This window comes from Dama dama, chromosome 7 (genome assembly GCF_033118175.1).
Source record: "Dama dama isolate Ldn47 chromosome 7, ASM3311817v1, whole genome shotgun sequence".
NCBI classification, from domain to species: domain Eukaryota; kingdom Metazoa; phylum Chordata; class Mammalia; order Artiodactyla; family Cervidae; genus Dama; species Dama dama.
The window spans coordinates 34,970,141-34,988,783 of NC_083687.1; the positions used below are offsets into that span (position 1 = coordinate 34,970,141).

The following is an 18,643-nucleotide window of genomic DNA, read 5'->3' on the forward strand; positions in this document are numbered from 1 at the left end:
CTTTACTATTTGAAAATTTTAGAAAAGAAGCTGTATTGAACCTCTCAATTGAGTAAATTAAAAAAAAACTTAGTGAATAGAAAATTTCTTCCTACAGGGAACTCAAACCGTATGATCCCTATGTAGAATTTTAGTAGTTTATACTAGTTAAATAGGTTTCAGCAAGTCTAACCCATCTCCACAGAGTTGTGATTGTAGTGTATTTTTAATTATGGAGGCATTGAAAGCAATCAGCTCACATTAACTTTTTTTTAAATGGAATCATACAGCACAGCCTTTCATGTTACTAATTCCTTTGTTTAGGGAATTACCCAGTATTCTTAAGTGAGTCACTTCAGAATGAATGGTTTCTTTTTTTTTTTCCTGTAGGACTGAGTTTTAATATATTGAATGAGCATAATGGAAATCAAAGTAGAGAAACCTTCAAAATTACAGTCACCTCATTTTACACCTTTCTATTTCATTTCTGAAAACAAATACCCCAAATGATTAAACAGAAAAAAAGAAACTAAAGCTTTTCACGGGATGGCACGTTGGTAATTGGCAGTTACAGTTTTAAAGGTGTGAGGGCACTAGGTTAATTGGCGTTCTGTGAAGACAGATGCTTTATATTTTCAAACATCTTTCTAGCTATTCCCTGCTGAGCTCCCACTTTAATTTAACATGTATGCAGAAGTTCATATTTTGAAAGTGTTTATAGTCATTTTTATTTGTTGGGTTTTTTATATGAGGCGGATCGGCACATCTTTCTGTATGGGCGAGTCATCAATACATGGAGTATTAGGCACATAATAAACAGATGTTTCTGCCTGCAAGGGAATTATCAATTAAAATTTGCCTCTCAGTGTCTTACTATTCCAAAGGTCCTACGGTGACTCTTGTTTAATCACACATCCCCTACCACTTAAATTGGCATTAGCAAATTGTGCCCACTACTGATTAAGGACTTCTGCGTGCCAGCCACTATACTGAATTCTCTATGCATGTTGTCGTTGTTGTTGTTTAGTTGCTAAGTTGTGACCAACTCTTTGTGACTCCGTGGACTGCAGCCCACTCGGCGCCTCTGTCCATGGAATTCTCTAGGCAAGAATACTGGAGTGGGTTGCCATTTCCTTCTCCCTCTATGCACGTGGTGTGATTTAATTTTCATAACAGTGCCATGAGGCAGTTACTATCTCAGTTTTATGGATAAGGGACCTGAGACTTGAAGAGGTTCAAACTGTGTAACTTGTGTGTGAAGTCCTAGATCTGGTAAGTGAAGGGGTCCAGGTTTGCATTCAAAACCCAGCTCCCCAGAACTCCCTCATGTCACGCCTTGCAGTAACAAAGACGGCGAAGTTTTTTGAGCAGCTACTCAGTGCTGGTGTTCTGCTAAGTGCTTTTCAATGTATTTTCTTTGAATACCCACAACAACTGAAGGTATTTCATTTCCAGCCTGCCACTGAGTTGAAGAGAAGTTAAAGAGCATCCTGAAGACTGCGCCCCTATTAAGGGATGTAGCTGCATTTCAAAATAGGTCACTGGTTTCAGAGCCCATTGCACTGCCTGTGTTCCAAACTGCTCTCTTTTAAAACACTTTCTTTTTGTGTGTGATGATACATAACCAGTTCTCATTTGAATTCAAGAGAGCCCAGCATATATTCAGTTCAGTTCAGTTGCTCAGTCATGTGACCCCATGGACTGCAGCATGCCAGGCTTCCCTGTCCATCAGCATATATTGGGTTGGCCAAAAAGTTCATTTGGGTTTTTGCATAACATCTTGCAGAAACACCTGAACGATCTAATTGGCCAACCCAATATTTGTGAGTGACCAAATGGGGCTTTTTTGGGGAAGTTTGGCAGATTCTCCTTTCTCTCTTTCAGTATCTGTTTCCATTCTTTAGTGCATCCATCTTTAGTAAACCTCATTTTTAGATGACTAGAGCCCTCCAATCATCTCTTGTTCCTCCCCCTCCCCCAAAAATTACCTGTTGAAGAAGACTACATTAAGTTCAGTTGCACCAAATTCAAAATAATAATATCTTGTTGATTGGCATTTGCTGAGATTATTTTAGTGGAATTCCAGATCTTGGGCACTGGCTGGAAAAGATTGTTCATGTGGTCTTCTTGGGATTCTTCAAAACATAACTGTAGTTTACTCCTTTATGTATATTAAGACCAGTCTGAGCCTCAGTAAGCTGTTTTACAGGATGTTTTAATCTCTTTTGGGGTTATCTTTTTCTATGGATATGCACTTCTGATTTTATAATGAAAATTAGTGAGAAAATAGGACTTCACAATAGTTTCTCTTCATTAAATGTGCACTGTGAAGCAAAGCAATAGGAAGCATATTTATGCATATAGGAAAGGTACACATTACTTAAAAACAAACCGAAAACCCCAAAACTGTCTCTTTTCCATTTACTAATCTGAGACTTTTCATCATTATCTAAGACAGTATCTAAGACACTGAGGTTCATCAAATAAATATCTATATGTTGTTCAGTTGCTCAGTCATGTCTGACTCTTTGCAACTCCATGGACTGCAGTGCACCAGGCTTCCCTATCCTCCGTTATCTCCCGGAGTTTGTTCAAGTTCATGTCCAAATTAGATGACACATAGTTAAATGCATTAGGGAATTAATTTTCTCTAAAATTTGGCTGCTAAAAATCTAGTCACTTGGAATAATAAATTTTTAAAGAAATATAAATTTTTTTTGAGAATAAACATTACATACTTTCCTGATTTATAACTATTTTATGGGAAAGTGTGCAACTTGCTCTTTTAGAATTTGGACAGATGGAATTTGATCTCTTGTTATTTTTACTCTTTTGTCTTGTGAGGCACAGGTAGGTTAGATAACTTGTCCAGAATCACAACAGCTAGCAGGTGAAAGAGCGTGGATTAAACATAGACCATCTGACTCTGCAGAGGTAGGCAGCTTCCCACCAGGCCTGACTTTGCTCCCTATTACAGATGGGATAAAACTTGGTTACCCAAGTGTGGTATTTCTTATACCAGTTACATTTTCTAGAAGAGGAACTTAGGAGCCCAGGGTTTTGGCCCTGCTTACCACTTTGACTTGCTTGTTCCGTTTTTGATTACTGAGAGCTTTAGCTTATTTCTGAGTCTGCCTATCTTAAAAATTTTTCTCCCTCATTTCTGTGTGTATATTTATTAAAAAAAAATTTTTTTTTGGCCACACCATGCAGCATGTGGGATCTTAGTTCCCCGACTGGGGATTGAACCTGCACCCTGTGCAGTGGACGTGGGGAATCTTAACCACTGGACTCCCAGCAACGACCTCATTGCTATATGTTTAGACTGAGGAGATTCCTCAGAGGATAGACTCCAAGGCTGTCTTGACTGGAAATCTCCATGCCCTTCTCAATAGAACATTTTATTCATTCATTCATTCATCTCTTGATTGCCTGCCTCATCAGGCTTTGTGCTGGGTGGACAAGGGGCAGTGTCTGTCCTCTAGGAGCTGAGGGTCCCTTGTGGGAAATCAGCTATGGCTTCCGTACTGTGGTCTGTGTTGTAACAGAGGCTTGGCTCTGCCTGGAAGGTCAGTGAGGACAGGGAGAAGTCAGGGAAGACTCTAGAACTGAGGCTGAAATAAACCTTCTCCAGGTAGACAAATACAGAAGGAAAGTGTTCCAGGCAGAGAACCGGCATGTCGGGAGAACGCAGTGGGTTGGGGAGCTGGTCAGAAAACTGAGAGAAGAGAGTGGAATGACGTGAAGCTGGAGAAGGAGACCGCACGTAGGACTTAACAGGCCCTGGGGACCCGACTGAGGGGTTGGGCTTTTATTTTGCAGATGATACGGGAGTCGTGAAATAATAACAAAATATTAGTTGACAAAATCGGGCCATTCCTTTTTGAGAAAATTGTATTTTTCAGTTGTGAAGCCAGTGAAATATGAAACATATTCATATCCTACAATCTTTTAGGAATAAGGCATTAAAATATAGAAAGACATACCATAAATAATCACAGATTGGAAGAACTTTGAGGAGGGTAGCCTATTTAAATACCTTCTTTTGAGATTACTCTGAGTGCTTTGTAACATGGCCAAAAGGTATTTAGGTATCCTCCCTAGTGAACTTTTCATGAATATGGAAAAATAGTGGGGTTTTTTTTGCCCTAGAGTTTTTATAGCTAAGGAATATATTTGAAATTATTTTAAAATTCCAAAGGACGTATGATATTTTATGACTTACTGCATACTTTTTCTTCAAATCTTTTAATTTTCACTTCTTCATTGACATCTTCCCATCAACATATGAAGCAGGCTGGGTGCTTGTACCTTTAATTTTGACAGATAAATGAGATGTGATTTGTCAAGCTTTCATGAGCAGTGACACGAAGTGTGTTTTAAGTAAAATGTCCTGCCCTCCTGGAAACTCCATGTAGAAAACACTAACATTGTACAAGCTAAAGGCTCATAGTTCTTTCTGTCCTTTTTTGGTCAATAGCCTTGGAAAGGCCTATAGGAGAATTATTGATTACAAAGTAAAACAAGCCATTTTTGTTTCCTCTTTATGTATTTATGTTCCTTATGCATAGCTATCACAGATCACCAAACTGCTTCCTTTCCAACCCCAGCTGGCTGAAGCTCACAGACTTCTGATCTGATGGTGAAACTTCAGCTTATATTCTTTAAAAAAAAATTAATTTATTTTTAGTTGTGCTGGGTCTTCAGTGCTGCAGGCAGACTTTCCCTAGTTGTGGCAGGCAGGGGCTACTCTCTAGCTGTGCATGGGCTTCTCATTGTGGAGGCTTCTCTTGTTGCAGAGCACGGTCTCTAGGTGCGCGGGCTTCAGTAGTTGTAGCACATGAGTTCAGTAGTTGTGGCACATGGGTTTAGTTGCTCTGCAGCATGGGAAACCTTCCCGGACCAGGGATCAAACCCGTGTCCCCTGCACTGGCAGGCAGATTCTTATCCACTGTACCACCAGGGAAGTCCTCAGCCTATATTCTGTTACAGAGATGGACAAGCACTTGCATCCCATAACTAGGGAAAAAGAATAACTTACATTGTTCCTGGTTGTATCAATACCAGTATCAGGCACTGTCAGCAGACACTCTGACTTTACACAAATCGTTGTGCACAAGCAGGAGCTCATTTTCTTGTTATAATATTCAATTTCCTTCCCATTCTCTTAATGGAGATGAAGTCGCCCCTGCTGCTTTTGGGCAGTGGAAGCTTTATGAGTATCATTTACTCTCAGCTGCATAAAGGATGGGTTCTTTGTCTTCCCAGCTTTTTCAGGTACTTCCCTGTGGGGGCGATTCTTATTTCTGCCCCCAGCATGATGCTACTAAACATATTCTATCAATCCTGCCCATATGTGATGGCAGAGCACTGATTAGCCCCTTTGGCTTATTTTGATTTTGAAATGGACTGTTCCTCTAGTCTGTAAGTCATTTATTCCAAAATGCCTCATAATCAAAATAATAACATTAATGATTTTCCACCACCGAGGCCCACAGTGTAAATTAGCTCACTGAAAGAGCTTGAAAAGGAATGCAACTGAATAGGTCTGTTCTTACCTTGTTGACCAAAGGAGTTTGTCAAAGTCCACCCATTTCCAAATTTAGCCCAAAAGCCCCCATGGAAAAAACTTTACAGTTCAATTAGCAGGAGAGAAATTGCATGATGCCTGTATTCAGAAAAACTGGCATGAACTCAATGCTCAATTATTACCTCTCACCTCTTCCTACTTTCTGATGTATCCCCTTAAAGTCACTGAGGAGTTAAAGAGGATAATTAATTTTTAGGGTAAATTAAAAAAGTATTCTGACTATAATCAGGGCTGATTTTCAGCTGGTACTTAGCGCAGTGGGCAATAGCTGCACTAGTTGTTTATGGTTTTCTAACTGGTCAGTGCTGCTGTTGATTGGTTCTCAAATATTTTGACTCTTTAACCTACAAATAATGCCATGTATGATCTTTATGCATATTTTAATTACATGACATCTACACCAAAATCTTACATGCACTTACATTGTCCATACCTGTACTGGCTGGTTTACATATCTGTTTTCCCTATCTCCAGCACCTATACATCACCTGCCGCATTGTGAGTACTCAAAAATATTCTTAGTTGAAAAATAGAAATACATAATTTATTTTGTTTCTATTTTCTTGTGAACCTTATACCAGCTTGGGTTGGTGTATCATTTCCTAAGTTTTGTTTTCTAGACTGATCTCTTTAGAGAGAAAGAGAAAGATGAGAAAGACGGCTGCATCTTCCTATCCTGGTTACATTCTACCTGCAAACTTTTGGGTGTTTCGGTGGCTGCCTTAATATGAGATGCCTGAAACTGAGCACAAGCATCCAAGGTGTGGTTTGATTTGTGCACAATTTGCTATGGACTGATTACACCCTAGGATCAGTCAGTGGTTTTGTAAGTGGAACTCTTTGGAAGCAGACCTCTTTCGTTAGAGGAAATTTTACCAAAATTCCCCTTTGTGTAAAACGTAAAGGGAGATCTTTTCTGATTGAAAGGAGTTTTCTGAACAGGTGGGGAGGCCCACCTACTCATGCCTTTCCTCCTCATGTACTATATGATGCCCCTGAAACATTTTTATGAAACTCTGAGGATTTTGTGGCCAACATCAATCTGAAAAATGTATTATTAAAAATATATTACATATTACTATGAATGGAGTCCAAGTTTTCAGACTCAATATAGGTTATATAAAGTTTAAGCGCTACTCAAATTTCCATTTATACTCATGTAGAGAGCTATCAGGCTACATATTCCCATCCTATAATGCAGGATTTTTCATGTTTTCCTATTAAATTTAGTTTTGTTGATGTATATTTCAGCCTGTCCACATCATTTGGGTTCTGATTTTGTAACTTATCTTTTCCATCTGGATATTTGGCAGTGTGTTATCTACATAGTACCCAACTATTTTTATAAGTTTTTGAAGCAAATAGGAGTCCATGAGAGAGAGAGACTCTTCTTCAAAATGACAACTGGATGTGGATCAGCATTTTGGGGGGTTCAAAGACTTTGTATCCAACATTCCTAACTCTACAACAGCTGTCTCCCACCCCAAGACTTTCTGTCTTGATCAGCGTCATCACAGTCTACCTGTGCCTGAAATTTAGGCACAAACTTGACTTCTTGCTTCCCACTGCCTCCTATTCCCAACTGTTCACCACATCCTGTTGATTTTACTTCCTAAATATTAGGACAGTTTCCCAATTTTCATCTCTCTACCACAGCCCTCGTTTAGGCGTGTGTTTGCTCTCAACAGGTAACAGTAACTTCTAACAGGTGTCCTTTTCCTTGGTCTTTCCCCCTGAGTTCTAGCCTCATTTCCAACGTCACCTGACTATGTGAGGCTCATGTGCCTAAGAGCCTCCGGTGGCCCCCTGTCACCTACAGGACAAAGTTGAAGGTCTTCAAGTTCATGACCCTTTTGCATCATCATGTTCCTATACCCTCTAACCTGGGCTTGATGCCCTCACAACATTAAGTGGCTTGGAATTTCCTCCCTGCCCCATACCCCCTCTTAGTTTTTACTGGCTTCTTTGCCTGAGATTCTCCCTATTCATGTGTGTGCGTGCTCAGTCACTTGTCATGTCCAACTTTTTGCAAGCCTGTGGACTGTAGCCCTCCAGGCTCCTCTGTCCATGGGATCTTCCAGGCAAGATTACTGGAGTGGGTTGCTATTTTCTTCCAGGGGATCTTCTCGACCAGGGATTGAACCTGGGTCTCCTGCATTGCCGGCACCTTCTTTACCACTGAGCTATGGGGGATGCCTCTCCCCATCCATACTGCAACCCAAACTTCTTTTTCTCAAAACTTACTTATTTTAAAGATTTGGCCTAGGTGTGCTCCTTCATGAGTTCTGTATCTGCATGTTCAACCAACTGAGGATCGAAAATATATATAAAAAAGAAATTCCAGAAAGTTCCATAAAGCAAAATTTGAATTTGTGCACACTGGCAACTATTTACATAGCATTTACATTGTATTAGGTATTATAAATAATCTATGGTAGGTTATATGCAAATACTATGCCATTTTATATAAGGGACTTGAGTATCCACAGATTTTGGTATCCACGGGGGTCTTAGAAATATTCCCCTGTGGATACCAAAGAAAGGGTGACCATAATTTGCACTTAATCATACTAGATACTTAGCAAATATTTGTTAAATAAAATAATGGATGAGTGAACCCACTTAAATACACATACTCTTGTTATTTCCCAATAATAAGAGTTTTATCATCATCTACATAAAGATATGGGCTTCCCTGGTGGCTCAGTGGTAAAGAATCTTCCTGCCAATGCAGGAGATGTGGGTTTGATCCGTGGGTCAGGAAGATCTACTGGAGAAGGAAATAGCAACCCACTCCAGTATTCTTGCCTGGGAAATCCCAAGGACAGAGGAGCCTGGTGGGCTACAATCCATGGGTTCAAAAAGTCAGACATGACTTAGGGACTAAGCAACAACACAAAGATATATAGATTAGTAAGTCTGTTAACTGTTGTGTTGAAATGCAAATATTCTGTGTTTGGCGCTTTCTTCATCTATCAAACTAGCAACCTTGTAAAAAATAAATTCCCTCAATAATGAAATGCTAAGTGAACTTACTTTGGACTTCTTTCCATTATTACTTCTTTCCTAAACACACACAAACAATTCTGGAAGGAGTAGATTTCTAATTAAACTGCCTGACTGGAGAGCACTTTTTACATAGTTCTTTCTTTCCAATAGCTTCAAACAATTAACCTGGAGGTAAAATAATACGAATTCCTTGACTACTCCCTCTGATATTGTAAATGTGCCTCTTGACAGTAAGCAATTTATAATTTCGTTGGCAGAAGGAGACATACACATGAAATAGGTAACAGTAAATTCAGGAAATGGTCCAATATCAAAGAAGAATGGCACTGATGATAAGTGTTTGGCATTTTTATGAAGCAGTGGTGATTTAAACAAACAGAAAACAGATAACCAACCACGTTACGTATGAATGGGCAGAAGCTTAATTTACAAAATGTATAAATTATCTAGGAAGGGATTCTGGTGGAGGTCCAGGAAGCAGAACCTCTCTTGATTTTATGTTGAGTGAATTGTGAGGCGACCAGGGTTATTCTAGAAATAAGCACATCAGTACATCTAAATTGAAAAATGGTATACTATTTGGAATTGGGCTTTATTTATCAGAACTTTCTCATGAAGACTGATACTACTGTAGTCAGGTAAGAACCTCTTGCTGACTGAGTTTGCATCCACTTGAAACCACTTTAGAAACAGAAAGAAAAATGAATTCAACATAGGGAAAAGCATCAAGTGCTACCCAGGAGAGTCATGCTCTATTGTCTTCAGACTGAGGAAAGCTGTTTGCTAAGCTGCTCCTTGGCAAGTGCATAAAAGGAAAGTTTGCCAGGTTTTCCCCATGGCCAGAAGGAAGTACACTTTGAAGTACATAGACTTTTTCCAAGAACTCCATCCATTTAGCTATCATTTACCAAGCGCCAACTCTCCAGAAGGCAGTGTGTTAAGCCATAGAGAGAATTCCATGGTTGCTAAAGCATCACCATGAATTGATTTTCCATGTTCCACACCCCTCTGCCCCCCAATAATATTTAGTCTATCAACCAGATACAGCCTCCTGTAAATTAAAGAGCATTGCCTGTGTTAAGTGAGAAATATAGGTCTAGTCATGCCTTGGGCAAATTATCGCACAATTCTGCTCTCAATTGGAAAATGAAAGGGTTGAACCATTTGCTTTCTTGAGTCCTTTGAGGCTCTAAAATAGAATGATCTAATTAATTTTGATGGCCTTCTGGCTTCCATTTTCGTATTTGTGAGTGTGTGTAGTGCCCGAACATGCTGACTGAGTTAACTTTGTGAATTTGAACAGAAGACAAAGTTCTGAAATACAACGGCAACAGTGTGTTCATTTAAACGGGAAAACAGCCTTCTCCTCACAGGGGAGGCATAAACCTCCATTGCTTGGGTGTTTGGAAACTTAATGAGTTAATATTTATTATGCTGTATAAGAATCATTAAAATATTTCCCTGCCTGGTTCATTGAGATGTGGTGCTTTGATTTTTACGGCATTTTATATGAACAATTTTTAAATGCACTACTTCACTGTATGGCTATCACGATGCTTCAGATGCGGCCGAGACATATATCTTTTTGTATCTGTTACGGAGGATGAAATTGCTATAAAAAGTTTAAACTGCTCCATCAATGAAATTGAGCATTTTAGGGAAAGAAACTTAGTATGTGTGTGTATAAAATTACCAAAGTCACATAGCAAATATTATCTTGAAGTCATTTCTGAAAGGGAGTATTTTAATGTTCCCAGTGAATAATTTCTCTCTGCCTGAGAGCTACTCTTGTATCCTGGGAAATAATCAGAGGAGAAGATAAAATTATTTAGATTTGCAGCTTCTTGTCATGGGAGGTGAAGGCCTTTTTATTATTATTATTAATGCGATGGGAATAGTTCCATCACACCATGTCTCTGCACAGCACAACCTTTTCATCATGTAAATAATTATAGTTCTGATTTTCTTAATGCCTCCTGCCGATACCTGCGCCTCCATCTCAACCACTATCTATCTGAGTGAGAAAGATGGCTCTCTTCTCAGATAAAGGTTTCTCCAAGTCCTGACACTTGGGGGTAGTGGTGGGGTGGGAGAAGGGTGCTTTCTCTGCCTCAGCACGGACCCAGGTCTGAGCTGACTGGAAAGGTGTGTAGCAGGAAACAGGAGCTTGTTCTTTGCAGAGTAAACTTATTCTTGCGTGTAGAAATGGCAGTACTTTTTCCAGAGAAAGGTTGAGCTTGCGGCCTGGTATCCTTTCTTTTCACAGAAGCTTGCTTCTGTATCCCAGGCTCCTGGCCTGGTCTCAGAAAGGACAGCCTGTATGTCCTGGGACTAAGCACTAGACTGGGCAGGCCAGAGTCCTCTTGGTGAACCAGGGATGTCAGGTACCATTTCTGCTCTTGGGGAGCGGATGTTCTCACTTTCTCATGAGGGAAAGGGATGATGAACCAGGAAACAGAGACGTAAAGCAGGTTTGGAATGCTGTCCAGGTGATGTTGGAGGAGGTTCCCTGAGCACACACCTCCTCACAGCTCCATCTCTGCCTTTGGAGAGCAAGTCACGGGTAGGCAAGTGTGTCTTTCATACACACATCCCTGCCCCCCACCCCCGTCTTTTCTGTATCATTTTTGCCCCTGAAGCAATGACTTCTTCCCAGGTAGCTCGAACGGTAAAGAATCTGCCTGCAATGTGGAAGACCTGAGTTAGATCCCTGGGTTGGGAAGATTCCCTGGAGAAGGGCATGGCAACCCACTCAAGTATTCTTGCTGGAGAATTCCATGGACAGAGGAGCCTGGTGAGCTACATCCACGTGATTGCAAAGAGTCGGATACGACTGAGTGACCAACACACACACACTGGCTTCTTCCAGTTTCTCTTAGGTCCTAGGTTGAGCCCTGTCATTTTGGAATGGAGAATGGCAGGATATTTGGTGGTTAAAAGAATAGACAGTCTTCAGATTAAAAAAAAAAAAAAAGAAAAAAATTTTAGGGGAGAATTAAAAAAAATCAGATCAAGTCTTTTTGCATTGAAATGAATTTTAGCCTTTTTGTTGTGAAAAATCTATACCTTCCTAAGACTTAGTAACTCCTTCTGTGTTCTGGCTCTGACTCAGCCGCTCCCTCTCCCTGAAATGTTCCCTGCCCATCCCCCTCCCCCAATATCCGTTCCTCATGCTTTTTAAGTCATGTTATTTTTAAAATGAGGCCTCCCCTTAGTGCTTCAATATTGTACCCTCTCTCGAGCTCTCCATGGCACTTATATGACGTAACATTCATGCTTATTGTGTCCTCAAATGTGCACTGTTTCTCCTGCTCCCAACCTCCACGAGGCCTTTAGATTTCTGCTTATGTTCACTTCTGAATTCCTAGTTCTTGGAAGAAAGCCTGGCGCATAGTAGGTGCTCAGTAAATGTTGTTGAATGGATAAAAGTTCTGTTTTTTTTTAAACTCATGATCAGTTTTTTAAAGGTTGATTTAAGCATCTGCAATGATGACTTCAGCTTCTACTTTGGCTCAATGCTAGTGGAAGTCACCTTAACAATCCCAGAAGGACCTTGGCAGGTCAGTGAGTCACTGGTGGGTCCATCCCCCTCTGAAAAGCACCCCAAGGCTTAGAACCTACACCACAAGTTTTTCTTGTAAGTGATTCTCAGAGTTTCAGTAGGCGTCCGAACTGTTCCTTTCACTTTGAGATTCTTTTCCTTTGTGCCTCTGATGGAATCAGCGCACACCTCCAAAGATATCACCTTGTCGCTGTTCTTCGGCGAATCCCCACCTCTGGTTCCACGTGTGTCTTTCTGGTATCTTTCAAAGCCACGTGGTGAGGCCTGACTGTTTCCTGAGGACTGGGTCCTGGCTGAGAGTGCTAAGCGGTAAGGCTTAGACCCGCGCTCTGCTCCACGTCTTCCTTAAAGGGAAAAGAGATTAAAAAAAAAAAAATCAACACAACCCTAATCAACAGCAAAAAACCCAGTAAAGTCCCTTAGGTAAAATATCACAAGGGCTGTTTGTTTGTTTGGAGGACTTAGGGGTTAGGAGCAAGTGCTCGTCTGTTCCTGACTCAGGTAGGAGGGGGCACATCATCCAGGCGGGGGTGGGTGGGGGGTACGTGTGTGTGGGGGTGTGGTGGTGTGTGGGTGGAGGTGGGGCGGCAGGGAATCCAATGGCCCAACCCCGGGCATCTCAGAGCGAAAATGGCGTGAGTAGGAGCTGGCCATCTGCTGGGCTGGAGACCCTCTGACGTCTCCTACCGTCCTGAGGGTGTCAGGTCTAAATGTCCACGGGAGACTTCTCCCTCTGTGGTTTGGTTCTGAAGGACATGAGTGTAAAATAATGGAACAGAGACACACTTAGAATTTACCTTCCTTTGCAAGTTGTAAGAAGACATGGTCATAAGTTTGGTATCTTTTTATAAATTATATTACGAGTGTGTGTGTGTGTGTTTTAAAGTTTATTTGGCCTCGTTGGGTCTTAGCTGCTGCACACTGCATGTTCAGTGCATCGTGGGATCTTTCGCTGCGGCTCATGGGCGCTCTAGTTGTGGTGCATGGGCTTAGTTGCTCTGAGGCTTGTGGGGTCCTGAATTCCCAACCAGGAATGAATCCTGCATCCCCTGCATTGCAAGGCAGATTCTTGATCACCAGTGAAGTCCCTAGTGTATGTTCTGAAGCGACTGCTCCTGCAGACGAAACCAACCTGTCTATTTGACCAGCTGATTAACTTTGGCAACCTTTTGGGCTCCTTTTCTGAAAAATTTAGTGAGAGTGTGGTAGGCAGAATAATGCCCCCCCCCCCCCCCATCTCAAATCCATGTCCTAATCCCCAGGATTTGTGAATATGTTATGTTAAAGGGCAAGACAGGAGTTAAGGCTGCTAATCTGCTGACCTTAAAACAGGGAGGTGGTCCTCAGTTACTGTGGTGGGTCCTAATGAACTCATAAGAGCCCTTGAAATGTGGAGGGAGGCCAAAGAGTTAGAACCAGAGAGGGCATTGTAAGAAAGACTTGATGATGGGCCACTGCTGGCTTTGGAGATCGAAGGGGACCACAAGCCACGGAATGCAGATGGGTCATGGAAGCTGGAAAAGGCAAAAAGATGGACTGTTCCCTGGAACCTGCATAAAGGAACACAGCCCTGCTGACACCTTGCTTTTTAACCCAGTGACACACAATTTCAGCCTCTGACCCCAGAACTGTAAGATAATAAAACTATGCTGTTTTAAGCCATCAAGTTTGGAGTCATTTGATACAGCAGCAGTTGGAAACCAATACAGAGAGAATAAAGTAAACTTGTCTTTGTGTACAGGCCACACGCCCCCTTCCCAGTGCTATGGTTTTCAGTATTCTTCCAGGGAAAATGAAAAGACAAAGACAGAACCACAGAGCACATTAGAAGTCTGTGATGGCTGAACCTGGCGTTGACCACTCTGACTTCCCTCGAGGGACCGGAGTCAGACCCTCACTTCAGGCCAGTGACCAGAGCTCATGAAAACAGATTCCCGCTGGCAAGGCCTCAAGCCAGGATTCCTCCACCATGGCCGGGATTAGGGAAAGCGATGTATACGGGAATATTAAAAGTTAGTGCACAGTGCTGCTCTTGGAATTCTTCATTAGCAGATGTTTAAAAGTCAGTGCTCTAAAATTACTTGCAGAAGCTTATAAATATGAATTTCCTCTAATTCACATTTTATAAGAACTCCTATCAGCTGTATCACAGCTTGAAAAATACCAAGAAAGCATTAGAAAAATCTTTCTGTTTAAAACTAGATTGATCCCACATTTACATGGCAAAAGAAGGCCATTACACGGCAGGCAGTAAAAGCTTCATTTCAGAGAACTCGAGGAAAAAAACTCAAAATAATTCACTTCTACCCAGGCCATTTGACAACTGTTAGACTTTTCCTTACAAAATAAAATGAAATACCACCACCTGCTGCTTAAAATCTCCAATTAATGCTATAAAAAGTGCCTTCATTTAAAAAGCCAATGTGTAAATTTCTCCAAGCTGGGTGCAGGCGTTTCTTCAAATTTACTGTAACCTTTTGCTCCTGTCTGCTTCCAGATTCCAAAGAGGAGCCAGAACTGATTTTCACCTAATTACTTAAGAGTGAAACCCCTTCCTGTTCATTGGGTTCAGTTATTTAAGATACTAGTAATTCACATATAATCTGCCGCTATGTGTGTTTAGTAGAAATTGCAAAAGATTATTGAAACTTGCCAACATTTCCACCTACGAATTAAAATAAGGATGTTTTTGCAGAACCACAGAAGAGAAAGAAGAGGCTGGGAGAATAAGTGAACAGTGGTCTTTCTTGCAAGACTCTTTGTTTTCATATTTTGATCTTTTTAAAAATTGAAGTATAGTTGCTTTACAATGTCATGTTCATTTCTGCTGTGCAGCAAAGTGAACCAGCTAAGACTCCGGGCTTCCATTGCAAGGCTCTTTTAAGATCAAATCAGCAGGTGTGAGATTCACCACCTTCAAGCAGTTTTTTAAGGCATGAGGAAGCACAGGTCTTTTATCTCTCTTTCCCACTCCGATAGTCAGGTTAATGAGAACTTCCAAGGGGTGAGCTCCTGGACACCTTTGAAATGCACCCTCTGTTTACCAGATGAATCGAGGGACAGTCAGCTTTAAACACTGGCTAGGCAGGGTCAGCTGAAAAATGGGCGTAAGGGGTCATTTGCAGCTTGTGTTGAGAGCAAAACCAGCAGGCCGATTCTGTCATCCTGTTTCCCTGTGTGGCCAGTGTTCAAGACAGCAGCTAGTATGGAAGGAGTTGTCAAGAATCATTTGGGGCTGTTGCGGGAGCAGGGAGAAACTGGTAGATGTATGGCTGGTTGGATGGATGTATGGCTTGACCTAGGACGGTCCTGATGCCGAAAGCTCAGCTTCTTTATACCCTGGTGCCGAATCAAATCTCGGAGACAGAGTTTTGGGTGAAGTAGAAAAGAGTAGCTTTATTACTTTATCTGGTAAAGGGGACACAGCAGGCTAATACCCTGAAAACAAGTGTCCCAACTTCGGGAAGATAGTGAGAAGTTTTACGGTAATTGTCCTAAGACGGCATGATCAGCTCGTGGACATTCTTCTGATGGGTTGGTGGTGAGGTAAGTAGGAGTCAGCAGCATCAACCTTCAGGTCCAGCCGGCCCAGGGTATGCATGTTTGTGGGCAGCATACCATTGCTAACACTTCTGCCACGTGGAGGGGGTTTCAGTATCTGCCCAATAGCTCAAAGATACCGTTGTGTGTATCCTTCGATGGGGAGAATAGGATCTTGCGCCAAGGCTGCTCTTGACTGTGTGTTTCTCCCTGATCTTCCATCCTCTCCCTTCCATAATCAACAACTGCTTGAATCTGCCCATTGCACCTCAGGGAAGGTCATGGAGGCTGAAAGAAGGCAGTTTTCTATTATCAAAGCAATGGGGGACAGAGAAAGGCCTTGTGCTCAGGAGCCCCACAGGGCCTTGCACGGTGGCAGTCCCAGCATCTCTGCTTGACCCTCATGGCTCTTCATGATAGCCCTGGAGATGCCTGGTTCTCATCTCCCCCTGCCCCTCACCATTAATCCAAGAGGAGTGTGATCTCTTTAATTAGGCGCCTTGATGATCCCTGCCCTTTCAGTGGTCTGTTCTTATTTTTAATTCTTGCCTGGCATGTCCTGCCCCACCTTCTCTCTTCTCCATGGCTTCCATGCTCTAAACGTCCAGAGTAAGTGGTACAGCTTCCTCCAGGGAAGACTTTATAATCCTCACTTGAACTGACCTTAACCTTTCACGGTTACTTCCTGAATCACAAAACTGGCATCTTAGCTAGAGGTTTGTTCTTAAAAAGGTATCCATGTTATTTTTTGCTTAATGAGATCAGTAGATCAAGCTGATACGTGATGGGCACCCTGCCATCTTCTCCACTGTCTTCCCTTGGTTTTGGTGAGATTTCTGTCTGTTGCCTTTCCCTTTCCCCTTATGTTCCTTTTCAGTCCGAGAGGAAAGGTCCACCCCTTTGTGTACCAATCTATCTTGAAGTGTAATGATCCTCAGAATTTGGTCAAAGACTCTCTCTTCTCCCTGGAACACGAGTCCTGCATCCCAGCTGCCTCCTGCATGCTTTCACTGATGTCACGGAATTTTCAAGCTTAAATTAGGTTCTACACTGAGCCCGTCTTTGTGGATCCCCTCCAGGTATGTCTTCCTCCTGTAGTCTCCTCACACGCCTAAGTGAGAAACTTCAGAGTCATCTGTTGGCTGTGTTCCTTCCTTGCTTTGGCGCACAGGTGCTGTCGGGTCTGTTTCTAGCATCTCTGGAATCAGTTCTGCCTTTGGCCCGCACAGCGGTTGCCCTGGGTCGTATCCTCTCTACCTGTGAGCAGTCCCATCTCAGGGGTTCTCAGCTCCCAGTCCTGTTCTCCCTTCTTCTCTTCTTGACAGTCACAAGTTATCATCTGAAAGGCAGAGAGGATCAGGACTCTATCTTAGAAACTTCGGTGGCTTCTTGCTCACCAGCGCCCACCCTGTCTCTTTCACAAGCTTGTAAGTCCTGTCGGGTCTGCTCTCGTCTTCTTGACTTGTACTCAAATAAGGATGGTCCAGCCACTGGGATCCCGAGTGCCATGTGAGAGTCTGCTTAGATTTTAGTGTCTCTGTTAAACCTTCATTAAGCCCTCAGTCAGAAAGAAGCATTCTTTTTTTTTTTAAAAGTGATTTATTTTTTATTTATTCAGCTGTTTCAGGTCCTATTTGTGTCCCACATGGTGAGGGCTTAGTTGCCTTGTGGCGTGTGGGATCCTAGTTCCTGGACCAGGGATCGAATCCATGTCTCCTGCGTTGCGCGGTGGACTCTTAACCACTGGACCACCAGGGAAGTCCCAGAAATGAGCACTCTTTTTTCAGGGTACCATTTGCCCTTGACACAGACCTTCATTATGGTACCTATTATATAAAATGTTATTTATCGTGAACATGATCTGTTTTAGGGCAGGGACCATGCCTTTGTCCATTTTTGTGTCCTGAATGCTGGCCTAATACCTGGATCAAAGTGGGTGGGGGCCAGGTATCAACCAGTTTGTCAGTCAGCAGATGTTCAAATTCCAGTTAGAATACATAGCCATTACTGGGAAAGTATTACATGTTAAACATCTTTTTATCCTTATACAATGCTAAGCACACAGGTGACAAAGAATAAATACTTGTTGGCTAATTTGTGATTAAAGCTATAAGCAGGAGAAAGTGGAACTGTAGGACGTAGACATGTGGCTGAAATATTGGATGTCAGTGTTGCCCAGCATTGTGTGGGAGTGTATGGAGATTTGCTCATTATGCTTTTGTGTGATATACTGTTTTTTACTGCTTTGATATGAATGGGAGCACATGATTTTAAAGCAAGAAATTGCCAGGATTTGAGGAGGAATATATATATATATATATATTTAGGTGAAATTAGTCAAATTAAAAAGGAAAAGGGAGGCTTTCCTGGTGGCTCAGTGGTAAAGCATCTGCCTACCAATGCAGAAGACACAGGTTCGATCCCTGATCCGGGAAGATCCCACATGCCACAGAGCAACTAAGCCCATGCACCACAACTACCGAGCTTGTGCTCTCGAGCCCTGGAACTGCAACTGCTGAGTCCACGCACCATGACTACAAGGCCATACACCCTAGAGCCCAGGCTCTGCAACAAGAGAAGCCACAACAATGAGAAGCCCACGCACCACAGCTGGGGAGTAGCCCCTTCTTGCTACAACTGGAGAGCCCACATAGCAATGAAGACCCAGCACAGCCATAAATAAATACATTTTTAAAAAAATCTAGAAATACCTGAGAATTCAAAATTTCCTTAAAAATAAAAAGAGAGCTTCAGGTCCACCAAAGAGCTATAGTCTCAGAACATGCATAATAGCGTGTGTGTATGTGTGTATGTATGTGGGTCGTCATATAGGTAAAACCTCCTATTTACAAGTTCTCTTTATGCAGTATATAAAATATAAGTAACTCATGGCATCGTTAATTTGCCAGTCTGTACCATCTCTGACAATTTGAAGGCCTTTCTAAAATTAAGGTAAAATTGTT

General features: G+C 42.0%; 1 protein-coding gene and 1 non-coding gene across 2 annotated transcripts in view; both read left to right on the forward strand.

The window, feature by feature from the left end:
• Window positions 1-18,643, forward strand: part of DCDC2 (doublecortin domain containing 2) — a 140,881-nt gene that overhangs the window by 76,560 nt on the left and 45,678 nt on the right. The window lies entirely within an intron of this gene.
• Window positions 18,044-18,116, forward strand: TRNAG-ACC (transfer RNA glycine (anticodon ACC)). Its single transcript has one exon. It is a non-coding gene; the product is annotated as a tRNA-Gly (tRNA).